This window comes from Cibotium barometz, chromosome 34 (assembly GCF_041138505.1).
Source record: "Cibotium barometz isolate CiBa-2024 chromosome 34, ASM4113850v1, whole genome shotgun sequence".
In the NCBI taxonomy this organism is placed as follows: domain Eukaryota; kingdom Viridiplantae; phylum Streptophyta; class Polypodiopsida; order Cyatheales; family Cibotiaceae; genus Cibotium; species Cibotium barometz.
In genome coordinates this window covers 21,641,822-21,660,091 of record NC_141079.1, presented here as the reverse complement: position 1 = coordinate 21,660,091, position 18,270 = coordinate 21,641,822, and positions in this window count along the sequence as shown.

Genomic DNA, 18,270 nt, shown 5'->3' with positions numbered 1-18,270 from the left:
TTTGATAAATTCAAAGCTCGTTGCAAAGGGATACTCACAAATTGCAGGGAGGATTGACTATCATGACACTTTTTCACCCGTAGTTCGTAGTACAAGCATTCGAGTACTACTCGCTTTTGCAACTCAGTTTGATTTGGAAATACATCAAATGGATGTTAAGAAGGCTTTTCTTAATGGAGACTTAAAGGAGGAAATATATTTGGAGCAACCTGAAGGATTTACGATTCTCGAAAAGGAACATCTTGTACGCTAACTCCACTGTGCTTTGTATGGACTAAAACAAGCTTCACGATCATGGTACATCAAGATTGATCAATTTCTCACATCTCAGGGGTTTGTTTCTTGCTTCTCTAATCCAAATCTTTATATCAAGAACAATGTGGATAACCATTTTGTTATATTGGCCCTTTATGTTGATGATGACACTATACTTGTATCTAATAATCTATCTTTCATGCAACAAGTAAAAAAGGTTTTATCCTCAGCCTTTGATATGGTGGATCTTGGCGACATCCATTTATGCCTTGGTATTCAAGTTCAAAGGTATCATCACAATGGTATTTTGTTTCTTCGTCAAACAAAGTTTATCCAAGATATTGTTTAAAAGTTTGGATTGGCTACTGCACATTCGGCAAACACTCCCTGTCTTGCAAGCTCTACTAGGAGTGCTTCTGCAAATATTGAGGCTGAATCATTAGCTTTAAATCAACCCTATGCTAATCTTGTTGGTTGTCTTCAATTTGTGGGCATGAGCACTCGTCCTGATATTCTGTTTTTGTAGCAAATCTATTAGGACAATATTTGGTCTCAAGCTAAACGTGTTTTGAAGTACTTGAAGGGCACTGTAGATTTCGGACTTGTATATCGCTATCAAGAAGACATATATTCATCAACTTCTCTTAACCTTTTGGGTTATTCAGATGCTGATTGGGCAAGCTCTAACTTGTCCATGCGATCCACCAATGGTAATTGCTTCTTTATCAATGGTTGTTTGGTATCTTGGGCTAGCAAGAAACAACGCTATATTGCAGTTTCTACTACAGTGTAGTTGCATCTTTAGCAGCTCGTGAATTAGTTTGGCTTCGACGATTGCTTGCTGATATTGGTCATTCTCCTTCCTCAAGCACTCCTCTTAGATGTGACAACCAAAGTGCTATTAGTCTAGCCAAGGACTACGCGCAACATAGCAAGTCCAAGCATATTGCAGCTCATTATCACTATGTTTGACATGAAGTAAGGAAAGGAGGAATAATGGTAGAACATTGTCCAATTGATCAAATGATTGCAGACATTCTCACCAAAGGACTCCAAACACCATATTAGTGAATTTGGGAATTTCCCAATTCCCATTTTTGAATACTTAAAAAAGGGGGGACATGGATAACATGTTTGTAAGTTTCTCAAAACCCTATCATATGACCTATCGTTGGAAAGCGCTTGAAAAATGGAATCTAAAGAGCTGTAAAGCGCTCATTTTGGATTAGTGGTGTTCAAGTTATGGTTAATCCAAACTTTTGACCACGTGTCCCAAACTTGTGGGAAATTCCCATATTCCCCAATATGGTGTTTCCATGAAGCTCGGTTTACACTTTTGCGATCAGAACTTGGAGTTGCGGCGGCGGCCTCTCTTTTTGGAGATTAACACATCTCACGTCATGTCAATTTTGTTTAGACTTGTACATAGCCTATAGACTTTAGGACACTTCACACATTACTTCACATCATGCACATTTATTCTTTGTACTTTGTATATAGAAGCACATTGCACATGTACTTGAAGGTGGCATTGTACATTTATATGTAGGAGCTCGGGTTTTTCCCTTGTGCTCCCAAGGGTTTTTTAACTCGCAACTGGAGACCTTTATTTGAGTGGGGGTGTTGGAGCTATATATAGCTAGCCCTAACTCACTCTAGGTCTTTCCTATAGTAACCATGATGTTACTCTAGATATTCATGTCACTCTAGTAACCACGATCGACGGGTGGTCGCAACACTGTAAAGAGTTACTAGCATGGGTAGAGGTTGTAAGCCCAGACACAAATAAAAAGACGGATCTTTTCCACAACCAGACCTTTTACTCATCCTTACAATCGCAATAACACTCACAATGACATACTGTCAAGTCAACTCTAACTAGGTGTAGCGATCTCTTAGTGTAATAGTTATCATCACTCACCACACTTCAACAACCTCCCAGGCATTAGGGCCAAAAATGTTAAAAAAGGGCCACATTTTAATCACTTTTATCGGATTTAGATTAAGCTTTGGACCAATAGAAATGTGACATTCAACCATAAATATGACATTGGATGTCATATTCACTTTTTAGTAAAATAGCCACGTCGTATCACATTAAAGTGGTGATAACCGACTAAAATAGCCAAAACTTCACTAGTTTTGGCTATTTTAGTCGATTATCACCACTTTAATGTGATATGACATGGCTATTTCAATGTCACTTTAGTGGGTTCCAACTTCAAGGGCATGTCCTCACGTGCCAAATGTTAGTACTTCAAAAAGTAAAAATTTAGTTTTCCCCAAAATGAGTAAATACATTTGGATTCCCTAGTCTACCCGAGGCGTCTTTCTAATCATATTTTTGCATCATCCTCTCCTCTATTCATCATCTAACAATGTCAAGACAACAGTCTAACCCGAGGCGCACTCTTAATGACATTTCATCATGCATTCTTCATAATGTTAAAGAAGATCACGGTGTGTGGAATGGTATAAACTTCAAATTAAACAATTGGGTGACTATGCAACCGTCATGCAAAGGTCCTCATAGGATAAAAAGGCAATGAAGAGGCTTAGTACAATACCATTGGAAGGGACATATCTTGGAATTCAAGATAGCAAAAGATGGATGGAAGGCAAAGGTACAACATGTGTACACGACAAGAGAGATGCACATGCATCTTTCTACTCTAGCATTTGCATTGCAAGCTCATTGTTTGCAAGATATTTTTTGTAATTTTACTTATGTTCTTTATGATTCTAGGTGAAAGCATGATAAGGTGGTACACTTTCTACCAGTTGCATTAGTTGCTACCACACTTGAAGACAACCAATATTCGTGGATTTAATATCATCAAAAGATGTGTTTAGCAAATTATCCCTAGTGCCTTTTAGATATAATAAATTTGAAACAAGATTAAACACTTGAGGCTTCATACCTTGGATGAGTAGCTTTGATATGGTTTTGTATCCCTTTTTGCTTATTGAAACCTTGTCACATGCCTCCACCAGCTCATCGGGATTGACCAAGTCATGAACTTCTTTGCAAACTTCCTTGACTACCTTCCTTCGAAGCCCTGCACACACTGCGAGATCTTGAGCATTTCAATCATGTCATTGTTTTTTATAGAAGATTTGATCATAGAAAATCTATCAAGAGGATTATCCAAGCAGAAACTTCCAAAATATTCATGTAGCTTTGATCAAGCCTCATCTATTTTTTCTTAACACCCCCATGTGCGGCTAGGCATGTAACACTTTTAAACTGTCTAGATCTCACTCTTAACCCAAAATGAGTGCTTTTTAGTTAGGTTTTTTGGAGTGCATGTTTCTCTAATTTCTGGTTAGTTTTTCTAAGCTTTATTACCTCTTCCTGATGAGATGACTGAAGTAGCCTTTCCAACTCATTTACATGTTAAGTTTGTGAGATCATGATATCTTCTAGTCCTTTAACAGATTGCTTGTACAGACTAAGCATAGCTTACTTGAGAATAGTAGCTTGATTATTCATTCTTGAGCAATATCCAAATAAACCTTTTTACCATCCCCAATGAATCGAGCAAGATCATGCAGGGTGCTAAATGATGGAGGCTTACAAGTTGATGGATCAAGCGGGTATAGACCTCCTTGAACCCACAAATCTACATGCTTCTGTCCTTCTGCACATAGCCTTTGAGCTTCAACCTAATTATGTACAACTTTGTGATGAATACTTCTGCAGGTGCACAATATGGTGTCTTTTCGTTAAGTGTGGATCAGCTCTTGGAGTCAGCATAGCAATTAAAATGATCCAAACAGAAAGCAAGAGATGGTGGGAGAGAAAAAAGACAGTAGAAAGAAAATAGAGGGAAAAACTCGCGTCATGCCCTATGGAAGAGAGGAGTATTTTATGTATTCAAATATTTAAAATTAGCTTATTTTAGAAAACGTGTGTAGTAGAGTAGGTAAGAGGGCTGCCAAAAGGATAGGTGAATTGAAGACTATAGATGCCTGATGGATGGCATCTTAAAGACACTCTCCTCTAAATAGAGGTAAAAGAGGTGCATTTAATATAGCTATTTGTCTCTACTATTTTAGTTAAGTCACTTTGATTAAGAAAGTTAATCTAATTCTTATATGACCCTTTTTTTTTCATCTTTTGCCTTAATGTGTAAGATAGGAAGGGGGTGATGCTAATATAGTCAATGTTTTTTTTTCTGGGAAAAATATCAATCAATTAGTTAAAGAACAAATAGCCACAAAGGGCGAAGTACCTCTTACATGATCAATTTTGATCCCAAAAAACTTATTTTCTAAACTTTTTGCCTCTTGAATTGGATTAATCACCCTTAATGACAAAAACCAGTCAATTAAGAGAGATTAGTCAATTTCAAGGGTTTTTTAATGGGAGAAATTTTTAAAAGAGAGCTAAAAATCACAAAAAAAATCAAAGTATCTAGCATGTATATGTAAAATATGGTTAGCTTCATGTATATGACATTGAGGAAGAGCCACTTAACACAAATAGGGGATCTTCCTATGCATAGGGAATAAAGAAGAGAGTTGGATTGCTACACATAGTGGTAGAAGGAACCTCTTGCACATAACAGAACCTTGCACACATAACTTAAGCATAAAGAAGAAGACATATCGAAAATCAACAACAAACACAAAGAAGCTGGCAAGAGAGATCAAAAAAGATAAGAAGTTGGTTATTGATCGATATTTATTGATATTTTCTTTGTTATATATAACAATAGAACATGTTCAGTGTGTATAGCAAGTGATGGCAAAGATCATACAACGTTACATTTGTCTTGTGATTATCTCATATTGTAACATGATTCAAGTTGATCCTCTGTACCACACATAAAAATTAAAGTATAGTTGAGCATGTTATCTTGCATATATGAGAGAAAAGGTTTTTTTTTCAAGCGATTGCATTGACACTCCTGGCAAGTGATGATCTAGCTACATGCTCTCGCCATAGGTCCTTGTTTTTTTCATTATTGGGCTTGGTCTTGGGAGTCAAGGATAGCCATCTTTTGAGAACCTTGTTAATGGGAGTCAAGAATAGCCATCATTTAAGTAGCTTAGCCTTGCGAGTCGAGGATAGCCATCATTTGAGTAGCTTTCTTTGCTAGGTGTTCTTGGGCTTGGGTTTAGCTTCAGCAGAGGCTCCATAATATTTCATACCACTCATGAAAACGTTTTCCAATGGCTCCGGCTGCCTCAAATACATAGGCCACTATAAACCTCCTTATGCATGTAATTGAGTAGCTCTCAGTTGAAGAAGAGGAGATGACAATTAGACTCGTGTTGCTGCTAAACAAGTAGGGGTTTAGGGTGTTGTTGGATCGTAGAGTAGGCAATATTCTGTTTTGATGAATATTGCTATGGCCACCTGTCCTAGCCCTTCGTAAGCAAAATTTACAGCCATGGGGTTTTTTTTTTCAACGATAACTTTGGCTAACTTGAAACTCGCTCGAGTACAAGTCTCAACATCGATGTTTGGAAAAAGACTAAGGGTGAGGTCTGTGACACCTCTCAGAAATACAAGCAACAACGAGAGGGTGCTAAAACATGCCTTGAAGGTTCAAGGATATCTCACCTTGACATTGGTAGCACCAAGCACTTTCGTACATATTTCATAATCTTTCATCTCTTTTTTTTTATATACTTAATAATGTATATATAAATTTCTAAATATGCTAAATATTCTTCCTTGAATGTGTGTAGAGGGAAGTAGGGGTCATGGCTATACTTAAGAAGTGTATGGCTTTGTGTCATTAAGAAAACTACATCCTTGTTCGACAAGATGGAGCAGGAAGGAAACGTGCTCAATCAGGCCCATCAATTAGCCTTTTCCACTAACCATAGGTTCAACGCATGTACCTTGCTGGGCCAGTTTATATTTCCAAAGGCTTCGCAATCGTTGTTCAAACATTTATATGAATTGAACAGGATTAGTTGTTCCATCATATTTGCCCATGATTTTGGAAATCAGTGTATGTTCTTGTTTTTGTATGAGTCACTTAGGCCATGTCTGGGTGCTAATGTGGCTAGGGACTCACTTACTCTTTGGGCAACCCCCCTTCCTAGCTTAGTTAATACGTCCAAAGTGTGGGTATCTAGGGGTTGCAAAGGGTTGGTACCTAACATGTTTAAAGGCTTAGGACTTGTGATAGTGCTGGGTAAGGGGCTTAGTCTTAGAGGGATTGACGTGACAGTGGGTGTAAAACCCTATGACATGCTTTTTCATGGTTCACAATCATTTTCAAGCTGTTTTGGGTAACTTTTAGTACTGTAAGGGTCATTTTTTGCCTCGATTTTTGGGTCAAATTTTGAGGCTATTGGTCGGAAGTCAAAATGATGAATTTTTTCCTCAAACACTCGAACCAATTTCGAAGAGCTCGATGTCGGCTTTTCGATGAGCACTAGAGCGCGTTTATCAGACTCACAGTTTAGGAGGTCTGAGCCTTCAAACAGGGTTTTTTTTTCGATGGATTCCCCTTCACGACGTGAACTACCAAGGTGCGGTTCACGATGTGAAGTGGACTTCACGGATTTTATCAAATTTGGTTTTTTTGGGGCGTGTGACGGTAAGGCGTGAAACCTTTACCACGTGAAATGTCAGTGGGGATTGTTTCACGATGTGAAACAATAGGTATAGTTCACGACGTGAAACAATAGGTTTAGTTCACGACGTGAAATGGGTGGTTCACGGATTTTTTAAAAAAAAGGGCGTGAAACATTCGATTTGTTTTTGAGTCTAGAGGGAAATTCGAATTTCCTTGTTTTAGGGAAAATATTTTTGTAAGTTTAAATTGGAGAGATATGGGCATTTTCCCAAAAAGGCAATTGGGAATCAAAAAAGTGAACACTTTTATGATACCCTCTTACACCCTTCATAAATGACCCCTAAATGGACAATTTAACAACTCATTGGCATCTTTTCATTCAATCTTCATTAGCCTTAATGAGCTATGAAAAAAGATGCTTAAGAATTAATCATAGATTAATCTTTCTCCCTTTTGGACTAATCAAGGGCTCTAATTAACCACTAAACATTAATTAATTCACACCATTGAGCACATCATTGGATAGAGCATGGAATCGCTAAACTATGTGCATTAACAAAAGTGTAAATTAATCTATATTTGGAGATTAATTAAACTCTTAATTTAAGTCTCTTATCTTTATGCAAAATTAAGCAAAAGAGAGAAAATCTTCCAATTCATGAAGAAATTGATGTAATTGGGTGTTTTGATGCATCTAGATGCTCTCAAAACACTATAAAACACTAATTTCGACCTCTTACATGATCAATTTCGATCCCAAAAAACTTATTTTCTAAACTTTTTGCCTCTTGAATTGGATTAATCACCCTTAATGACAAAAACCAGTTAACTAAGAGATTAGTCAATTTCAAGGGTTTTTTAATGGGAGAATTTTTTTTAAGGAATTAAGCTACTCCTAATGCTTGCTAACACTCTAATGCATACAAATCAAATAAAAAACATACAAATCAACCAAAAATTAATGATTCTACTTCTATGTTTAACTCTAAAGAGAGCTAAAAATCACTAAAAAATCAAAGTATCTAGCATGTATATGTAAAATATGGTTAGCTTCATGTATATGACATAGAGGAAGAGCCACTTCACACAAATAGGGGGTCTTTCTATGCATAGGGAATAAAGAAGAGAGTTGGATTGCTACACATAGGGGTAGAAGGAACCTCTTTCTTGCACATAAAAGAACCTTGCACACATAACTTAAGCATAAAGAAGAAGACATATCGAAAATCAACAACAAACACAAAGAAGCTGGCAAGAGAGATCAAAAAAGATAAGAAATTGGTTATTGATCGATATTTATTGATGTTTTCTTTGTTATATATAACAAAGAAAACAATAGATGTTCTATTGTTATATATAACAATAGAACATGTTCAGTGTGTATAGCAAGTGATGGCAAAGCTCATATAGCGTTAATATTGTCTTGTGATTATCTCATATTGTAACATGATTCAAGTTGATCCTCTGTACCACACATAAAAATTAAAGTATAGTTGAGCATGTTATCTTGTATATATGAGAAAAAAGGTTTTTTTTTTCAAACGATTGCATTGACACTCTTGGCAGGTGATGATCTAGCTACATGCTCTCACCATAGGTCCTTGTTTTTTTCATTATTGGGCTTGGTCTTGGGAGTCAAGGATAGCCATCTTTTGAGCACCTTGGTCTTGGGAGTCAAGAATAGCCATCATTTAAGTAGCTTAGTCTTGGGAGTGAAGGATAGCCATCATTTGAGTAGCTTTCTTTGCTAGGTGTTCTTGGGCTTGGGTTTAGCTCCAGAGGCTCCATAATATTTCATACCACTCATGAAAACGTTTTCCAATTGCTCTGGCTACCTCAAATACATAGGCCACTATAAACCTCCTTATGCATGTAATTGAGTAGCTCTCAGTTGAAGAAGAGGAGATGACAATTAGACTCGTGTTGCTGCTAAACAAGTAGGGGTTTAGGGTGTTGTTGGATCGTAGAGCAGGCAACATTTTGTTTTGATGAATATTGCTATGGCCACCTCTCCTAGCCCTTCGTAAGCGAAATTTACAGCCATGGGGTTGTTTTTTCAACGATAACTTTGGCTAACTTGAAACTCGCTCGAGTACAAGTTTGAATGTGTCGAGCATCTACTATGATGCAGAGCAATTTGTCCAGAACTGCAAGGCAATGTGAATAAATATTAAAAGCAAATCACTTACAACAACTAATGCAAAACATTAGTTCTATGTACCTTTAACATGCATCCTCGTGCATACTCCCATTCTTCCGCCGTGATATGCAGCCCCTTGTCGCTCTCTCTACTCTCTCCATTTCCTCATGCAACCAATTAACATGGATATCATTCGGAAGTGTTGCTAGATGCTTAGGGTACGTCTTACGAGAGCCATGTTGCCTCCGAAAGAGAGCTCTTTTTGCTTGCCTTTTTGTCTTTGCATCCTCATATCTTGTAACCCATCTGCTCATCACATCACTATTAAGGATGCAAGTGAAATTGAGATCATCAATCAATGTTCTATCAATTACTTTACTCTGTCCTTTTCCTTGAGGCACAACAGAGGTCATCCTCAAGTCCTCTTCATTGCTCCATAGTCGTGGCAAAGAGCTGTCCACCTGACCAAGAAATTCTGAAATATATACAAGAGACTCTTGTATCAACCAACCCTCGGCCATGCTTCCTTCGGGCCTTGCACTTTGCCTCACAAAGTCTTTTAAGGTCTTCATGAAGCGCTCTAGGAAGAACATCCAACGTGCATGCACAGTGCCACATAAAGCAATTTTGTCCACTAAATGCACAATGAGATGTAGTTGACTTGTGAGAATGGTTCACGGAAAAGTCTCCTCTACCAAATAAACCACCTCCACTGCCATAACACGTGCATCATCCAACGTGGCTGGATCAATTGCTTTGGAACTAACATATCTTGAAAATAAATGAATAGTATGTTATACCTCATGCACGTTCATTTTGCAAGGTATAATGAAGGGTGATCTGACATGGGTTTTACATACCTCACAAGCTCGCCCATCTTATAAATACATTTTTTCAAACTCTTATTTGCACAATGGTCGATGCAAGTAGGTAGTATGAACTGCGCACATAAGAGCACATGTATGTATGGTTTATGGCATTACAAAATTTAATTTCAATGTACAAGACTTGGAAAACACTTACTTGGAGCATCTTGTGCCAATCGTGGGACTTCAACCCATATAGTTGCTCAACACCTCTTTTCTTAGTGGTTGTAAAGGCTCCCTTCAATAATCTCATGCATCCAGTGGGAGTACCCAAAGTGGTGATGGCCTGCTTTACCTGCTTCTCCTCTTTCTTTGATATAATCCATGGTGTAGGCGAAAGACGAACGTGTCCACCCTCCTCTCGTGGTCAAGCTTGACGCATATGTCTTGCGACCCGCAAGTCCTCCCGTACGCTAACGGTACGCTAACATTGTCTCGTTTAACAATAACATGTTCCCAAATACCAGATCCCACATTCTTGAAGATGTGCATGGGATCAAGAAGATGGTTGATCTTAAGATGGGTCCAATATGGTAGCCGAAAAAAATGGAGTACCTACACAAGGGATTGCTCTATGTGATCTTTAATCCAATTAGAGACTACACAAAACAAGATTGAAAAACATTTCTATACCTGTTCATGCCATCTGGAGAAAGAATATTTGTAGACTCCCAAATACGCTTCCAATCTTTTGCGCACGAAGTGTTTGTGGAGGAATGTTACTCTTACTAGCAACATATTTAGGATGATCTGATGGGAGAAATCGATGATGATTATCGAATATGGTCTTACACAAACCGTCAGCATACTCATGTACTAAAACGAAGGGCCACAAACAGGACATGCATGTTTACCCGATGTTTTCAAAACTGCTAAAATATAAATAAAAGTTAGAATAATAAAATCAATAGTTATAATTAATATAGCCAATAGTATTAGAGTAGAGAGGTAATTAGAATTCTTACCAGAACAATCGCTGTATCTTGGAAAGTCATGCATTGTCCACATCAACACGGCTTTTAAGTCGAAGTGTCGAGAGGAGGGAGGCCTACTAATGTCCACCACCGCAACACCTCTCCATAGTTCCTCCAACTCATCAATCAACGGTTCGAGATAAACATCCATATGCTTGACTTTATGTTTCCCTGGAATTAGAAGGGATAACATAAGATGTCCCTTCTTGATCGCCATTGATGGTGGAAGGTTGTAATTCACCAACACAGCTGGCCACACGCTGTATGCGGTGCTTTTGAAACCAAATGGATTCACTCCATCCATACCTAGGCCAAGTCTCAAGTTTCTGGGCTCTGTTTTAAAGCTGGGCCACTCATCTTCAATATGCTTCCAAGCAGGAGTGTCTATGGGAATTCTCCACATGCCATCATCCGAGGAATGCCATGACATGAGCTCTACTATGGATTTGCACTTGAACATGTGTTTGATGCAAGGAATTATAGGAAAGTGTCGCAAGACTTTACGAGGTACATCAAAACTCTTCACATCTGTTCTATACCTTGCTTCACCACAAGTGGGACAATGTCGAGCCTCCTTATGCGTCCCACGAAAGAGAATGCAATCATTGACGCATGCATGTTTGCGATCATAATCCAATCCTCCAAGAGATGTCACATAGCGCCTCCCTATGTCTCTTGAGGTGGGTAGTCTATTTCCCTTTGGAAGCATGTTTGATAATATCTTGCATCCAATATCATCAATTAGTCTTAAACCCTAAACCCTAAACCACTAATTCAAATTTGCAAGTTAGAATGCTTACTTCAATAATGCGTCAAGACTTGCATTACTCCATCCATAAACTGTTTGTATATTGAGTAATTCAAGTGAAGCATGTAAAATAGAGAATGTGCACCCTTCAAAAACTAGTGTCGAGATGAAGCCTTGTAAAGATGCTCTTGTTCCATATCATCGTTGTCCATACCTTTGGGATCATCCCTAAAAAGATACCGCACCATATCATCAAACACTTCCTCTTCCACAACTTCGTGGGGTGCAGGGCTATAGTCATCCCTTTCCCGCTCATCTCTGACAATAGATCCCGAAGCTCCAGCATCATCTCGTCAACGCTTTGCGTGCTCTCGTCGCGGGTAGGGCACCGGGTAGGGCACCATGTTAGGGTGTGGTACTGCATCCTGCTTCAATTAGAGTATATATATTACAACTCAATTAATTTAATTTGGATACCATGAGTCATTTGAATACTATCAATTTACATCCACTCACCTCTAAACCTGTTTGATTCCATTCTCCATACATGGAGATGTGATTCAAGGTAATTCGACGCGCTCATACAATGCATCCTTGACATCGATTACACATACACTTGATCCTTTGTCCCAACCACACATCGCGATTACGATGACGCATTGTCTCATCCTCACCAGAACTGCTTGAGGAGGTTGATGACATCCTATGTACAAAAGAGTAAACACAAAATCATAATCAGTTTTTAATGAAAGTATAAAAATCGCATGTATAAACACGGCTACATCCTGAAAATCGCGTGTATCAACACAATTACATCCTAAAAATCGCGTGTATCAACACGGCTATATCTAGAAAATCGCGTGTATAAACGCGGCTACATCCTAAAAATCGCATGTATAAACGCGACTAAATCCTAAAAATCGCGTGTGTAAACGCGGCTGATTTATTATAAACGTGAAAATACATGTGATTTTACATGCGACGACCTTTCCATACCTAAAAATAAACCGCCTTCTCCAAATAAACATTTTCAAACTAAAGATTTGCTCTCCTTCGTCGTTTCTCGCCGCCTCTTCCAACAGAGCACTAAACCTAAGTGCAAGGAGAAGACAAGGAGCACACACGGGTGAAGGAAACCAGCCAAAAAGAAGACTCACTTTTTCAGAGGTGAGTCAGTTTGTCCTTTGTCCTGTCTCTTTCCTTCCATTTGTTTATGCTATTGTCTCTTTCCTTTATGCGTTTGTTTCCGTCCTTCTCCTTCTCTGGTTGCCATCTGGTGAACGATTGTGATAGTGGGTGACAGTGAGCTTTTTATAAGGATGATTTGTCGGAGGTTGGTCGCTTTCAAAAAAAAATTTCACAGGCCACGTGTAAGAACGTGTGTATGCTGTCTGCACAGATGTTCACACGCATATACATGCATTTTTTGACGGGTGTATACACGCGACTGTGTTTCACCCATGCTTGCTATCCATGTTCTTCAGAGAGATGATCCCATCTGCATATGGCTTGCCTTCACAAAATCATATGTGCTAGCTTGCATTTGTGCTTTTATGAAATCATGTATATACTTTTATTTTTGCAGATTCTTTATGGATCCACCAGGTTCTTTATTCGATCCATTTGTATACAGCAATTGGCTGATGGAGATGCTAAATCATTTTGGGCACCATTCTAGTCCAGTTGAGCTTACAGAGTACATGTATGCCCATCCCCCTCCTTCCATGCCTGGTATCTATACCCCGCCCGCGAGTATCCAGGTCACTCCACTGCCGTCTATGCCTGCGAGTCCGATGAGACAGCATGCAGCTTCTCCTCTTCCATGCCCACCGAGGAGACATACCCCGTCCTAGACACACTCACACACACCCTCCCAGGCACCGTCACGTCAGGGCTCACAGCCACCATCACGTACTCCCTCAGAGCCACCGTCACGTCAGGGCTCACAGCCACCGTCACGTAGACAATCCCCCAGTCGTGACTCCACCCGCAGTAGTAGTAGGAAGAGTGGGAGTGGAGGATGCGGCGAGTGCTTTGGTGGGGGAGGTAGTAGGGCACGCGGTGAGAGAGGAGATAGATGGAGAAGAGTTAGAGGAGACAGTGAGGATGAGGAGGAGATGAGAGAGGTGGAGGGAGTGATCTGCTATGATGTGACGGATAGGGGCGAGATAGTGATGGATGCGAGGGGGAAAGAGGTAATGGAGTACATGCGTGGGGTAGTATCAAACTTGTATAGAAATTGTTTTATTAGATTTAAAGATCAAAATAGCCGATTAGTTGGGGAGGTGATAGATGCTGTACATAGTCGCTGTACATAGTCGGTACCCCAATCCCCCACATGCGACATTCTCGGATGTATGGGGAAGGACGCGAATAAGGGAGATCTTAAGTAATAAAAGATCTCACCTTAAGAAACTCGCGTACAATGATGGGCTAAATGTAGCTGCGGGTGGCTATCGTGCCGAGAAACCTGCCCACTGCGCACAAACGCGAGTGGAAGGAGGCAAAGAAACGAGCAGAGGGTGGCGTGAAGAGTAGGCAACATGTGGAGGCACGACGGATCCAGATGGAGACCATTGGATCTTTGCATTTCGGATCTGGCAGCGTCGAGTCATGGGAGGTAGAGTTTGTAAGTATCTTGCCACTTTATTTGATTGTTTACTTAATTCATTGATTCTATGCTTGTTTTAATCTTACAAATTGTGTTAATTATGATACAGCGATGGGTTACCGGGAGGAAGCCCACAGCTCACGATACTAGGTATGCTCTCCGACATAGTAGACGTGACACGTGGGCCCTCTTTAGAGCCGAGGGACGTATTACAGACGCGCAGTTTGAGATGGCCATGAGACCATACGGTCGACAGGTACTTGAAAACTCTAAACGAATGATTTTGGTTTATTGAATTACATATATATATATACTTATATACTATATATTACTTGAACAGGCACAAGCTGTTGATGATCCACCCGCCGCCACTGCAGAGGGTGGACGTGAGCACTACTCATCGGACATTCCGACCGATGTGAGCTCATCTGATCATGGAGGGAGCAGCGAGTCATCATCTGGGTCTGAGTAGTACTCAGACTTATAGTATCACATTCCATATTGAGGATGTGGTTGTATATATATTTTTGTAACTGAAGCCATGGGCTACTTCGACATATGGACTCCCTTGTATATATGTGTACACATAAAATTTTGATAGTAATATTGAATTGTGAATCGATAGTATTGCATTCATGTCTGTCTTGAATCGTGTATTGACAATGTATGCATTCATGTCGTTCTTGTCTTAAATCTTCCTCGTGGATGGTCCAATGCACCCAAAAAAAAATATCTTGAGAGTGTTATTGGGTGCTGGAATGCTGGAACAGCATTCAGGTACCAAATAGCACTCTCTAGATTTTTTTTTTGCTCTCTGTTTGCGTGTATAGACGTGCCAACTCTGCAAAAAGTCGCGTGTATATACGTGAATAATTTACGAAATACACGTGTATAGACGCATCAAGTCTGTAAAAGTCGCGTGTATATACGCGGATAATCTGTGAAATACGCGTGTATAAGCGCAGCTAAACTGACAAAACGCAGATAATCTGTGAAATATGCGTGTATAAGCGCAGCTAAACTGACAAAACGTGTGTATACACCCTTCTATCAGCGCGTCTAAGCATAGCTAAACTGACAGAACGCGTGTATACGCCCGTGTATCAGCGCGTCTGACTATTCCTATACACGCGCTTTTACACGCATGTCTCTGACTGCGATTATACACGCATGTCTCTGGCCGCAATTATACACGTGCTAATACACAGGCCCGTTACTTTTTTTCCACAAGTTATTTTTAGCGGCTAGGAGCGCAGGTATGAGCCCGATCCCTTGTAGTGCCGTATCGCGTTGTTGTGATCATTTTGGAGAATAAGGAAAATGCACTTTATAGCACCTCATCACACCATTAAAACTATGTTTGCCCTTTCTTACGTTTGAATGAAGATTTTTAAATGCAAAATCTTATGTTTCAGTAATACCAAGGAAGTTCATCATCATCTTTTTCCTTATCTATAACATGATTCTATTAACAAGACATGTTTATTTACAAAAGACCATAACAACGCGACAGGGGGTAGTCCCGTGTTGAAAGAGAACCCGTATCGCGTTGTTGTGATCGTTCACAAAAATCATATTTACCGCATAATGATACGAGAAAATCATGTTTAGTACCTCATGTTTGCATTCACTTTTACAACTAAGGAAGTTGATCATCATTTTTTCCTTGTTTTTAAGACGGTGCTATTAAAAAGACATGTTTATTACAAAAGACCACAACAACACGACAAAGGGTAATCTTGTAATGAAAGATGAACCGTATCACGTTGTTATGGTTATTCACAAAAATCGTGTTTAGTGTATGATGATGCAAAATAATCATGTTTAGTACCTCATTTTTTCCTTGTCTACTATAACCCGGTGCTATTAACAAGACATCTTTATTACAAATACACACACACACACACACACACACACACACACACACACTTTATTTTGTCATTCTCTCTCTCTCTCTCTCTCTCTCTCTCTCTCTCTATTCTATTAACAAACCATGTTTATTACAAAAGACCATAAAAACACAACAGGGGGGTAGTCTTGGGTCGAAAGAGAACCCATACGGGTTATTGTGGTCACTCACAAAAATTGTGTTTATCGCATAATGATACGAAAAAATCATGTTTAGTACCTCATGTTTGCATTCACTTTTGGAAATAAGGAAGTTGATCATAATTTTATACTTTTCTATAAGACAATGCTATTAAAAAGACATGTTTATTACAAAAAACCACAACAATGCGACAAAGGAGCAGACTAACTTTATAAAAAAAAACTACTTCATAGCCAATTTGTGCGATAGAAATGCTACAAGTGAAACCAAAAGATGTATGCACACCAAATGGCTATCATTGCAGAGAGAGAGAGAGAGAGAGAGAGAGAGAGAGAGAGAGTCTAAGGCAAAGATATGAGAGAATTGGACATTTGATTAAAGTATTTTCCCACCAACTAAAATTTTGTTGTGTCGACTTCTTTTGCATAAGATAGAGAGTGAAACTCAAGCAAAGAGTTGAGAAATAAGGGAATTTGTATGGATCATTTTACCACCAATTTTAAATTTTTCTCAAAGAGAGAGAGAGAGAGAGAGAGAGAGAGAGAGAGAGAGAGAGAGAGAGAGAGAGAGAAAAGAGCTCAGGGAGTTTCAACAAGATCATTTTTTTGTATACATTAGAGTGAGAAGGACATAAGGGCACATATTTATATTATTAGCATAAAAAGAGAGAGATATTACAAAATAGCTTTTTTTTAAAGAATCCTAACTTAAAAAGATATTACAAAATGGCTATCCCTTAAAAAGAGTCTTTCAGGGCTACAACTTTCCTAAGTTAAGTAGAAATTTTAGCATCTTTTTTGAAGCACCCATTGTACTCAAGTCCCTCCTTTCTATATATTCTATGATACACTAGTTTTACGTCCATGACCTCGTACTCTAGCCACTCTTCAGCTTCGGCTATCCTCTGGTCACACTCAAATTTTGACTCAGCAACTTTCTACATGGCCTCCTTGTTGGCTTCTGCAACCTCTCTTTTCTTCTGCAAAAGAGAGAGCACTAAGTTTTGCTTACCTATGGAACCACTGAGTTAAGGACTTAGTTAGGCTTTCCTATGAAACCACTGAGTAAACGCCTGAGTTATGCAGCAAGGAGAAAACAGAAGAAGAAAGGATTACCTCCAGAAGGAGAAAGGATTACCTCCAGAAGGGCCAACTCCAAACCTTACAGAATTTTGAGCACTTTTATTCTGTTCAGTCTCTGTCCCAATGATTGAGGGAGCACCAGGTATTGGAGGGGCTCGAAAAGCTCCATAAAGTCTAATACCTCCTCCGTTACATAGGAAAGGAGATTTTTTTGTAGTTTTTACACTACCTCACTATTAGCAAAGGATGGTGTGTTGATAAGGTGGTTGTGTTGACAAAAGAGTGTTTGTAATGTTTACAAAGGCTCAAGTGTGTTTGCCTATGTAATGTGTAAGTTTGTCTTTTAACAAATTTGGCTTAAGTGTGTGTGCTCGTGTGAATTTATGATGAATACAACTGGGGGATGCATGTAAGTATTATTTGCTGATGTCATCATGATGATTACTATTTTATTGATGTCATCATGATGATTACTATTTATTAATGTCACCATGATGATTGAGAGAGAGAGAGAGAGAGAGATGTTCTTAATCTTTTTTTGTAGTTATAATTCTTTATTTCTCTCTCTCTCTCTCTCTTTGTCTCTCTCTATCCCTCTCTCTCTTTCTAGTTAAATTTTGAGTGAGATGAAGGTGATGTCTATTAGAACAAAGCCTTCAACCTTATTTGGAAGCTTTGGTCTGTGCCATATATACAAAACTCTTCATATGTATGTACAAGCCTTTTTGTATTTGGATGGAGATAATACCAAGGAAGTTCATCATCATCTTTTTCCTTGTCTATAACAAGACATGTTTATTACAAAAGACCATAACAACACGACAGGGGATAGTCCTGTGTTGAAAGAGAACTGGTATCACGTTGTTGTGGTCACTCACAGGGGATAGTCCTGTGTTGAAAGAGAACTGGTATCGCGTTGTTGTGGTCACTCACAAAATCGTATAAGCATTAACTTTTACAACTAAGGAAGTTGATCATCATTTTTTCCTTGTCTATAACATG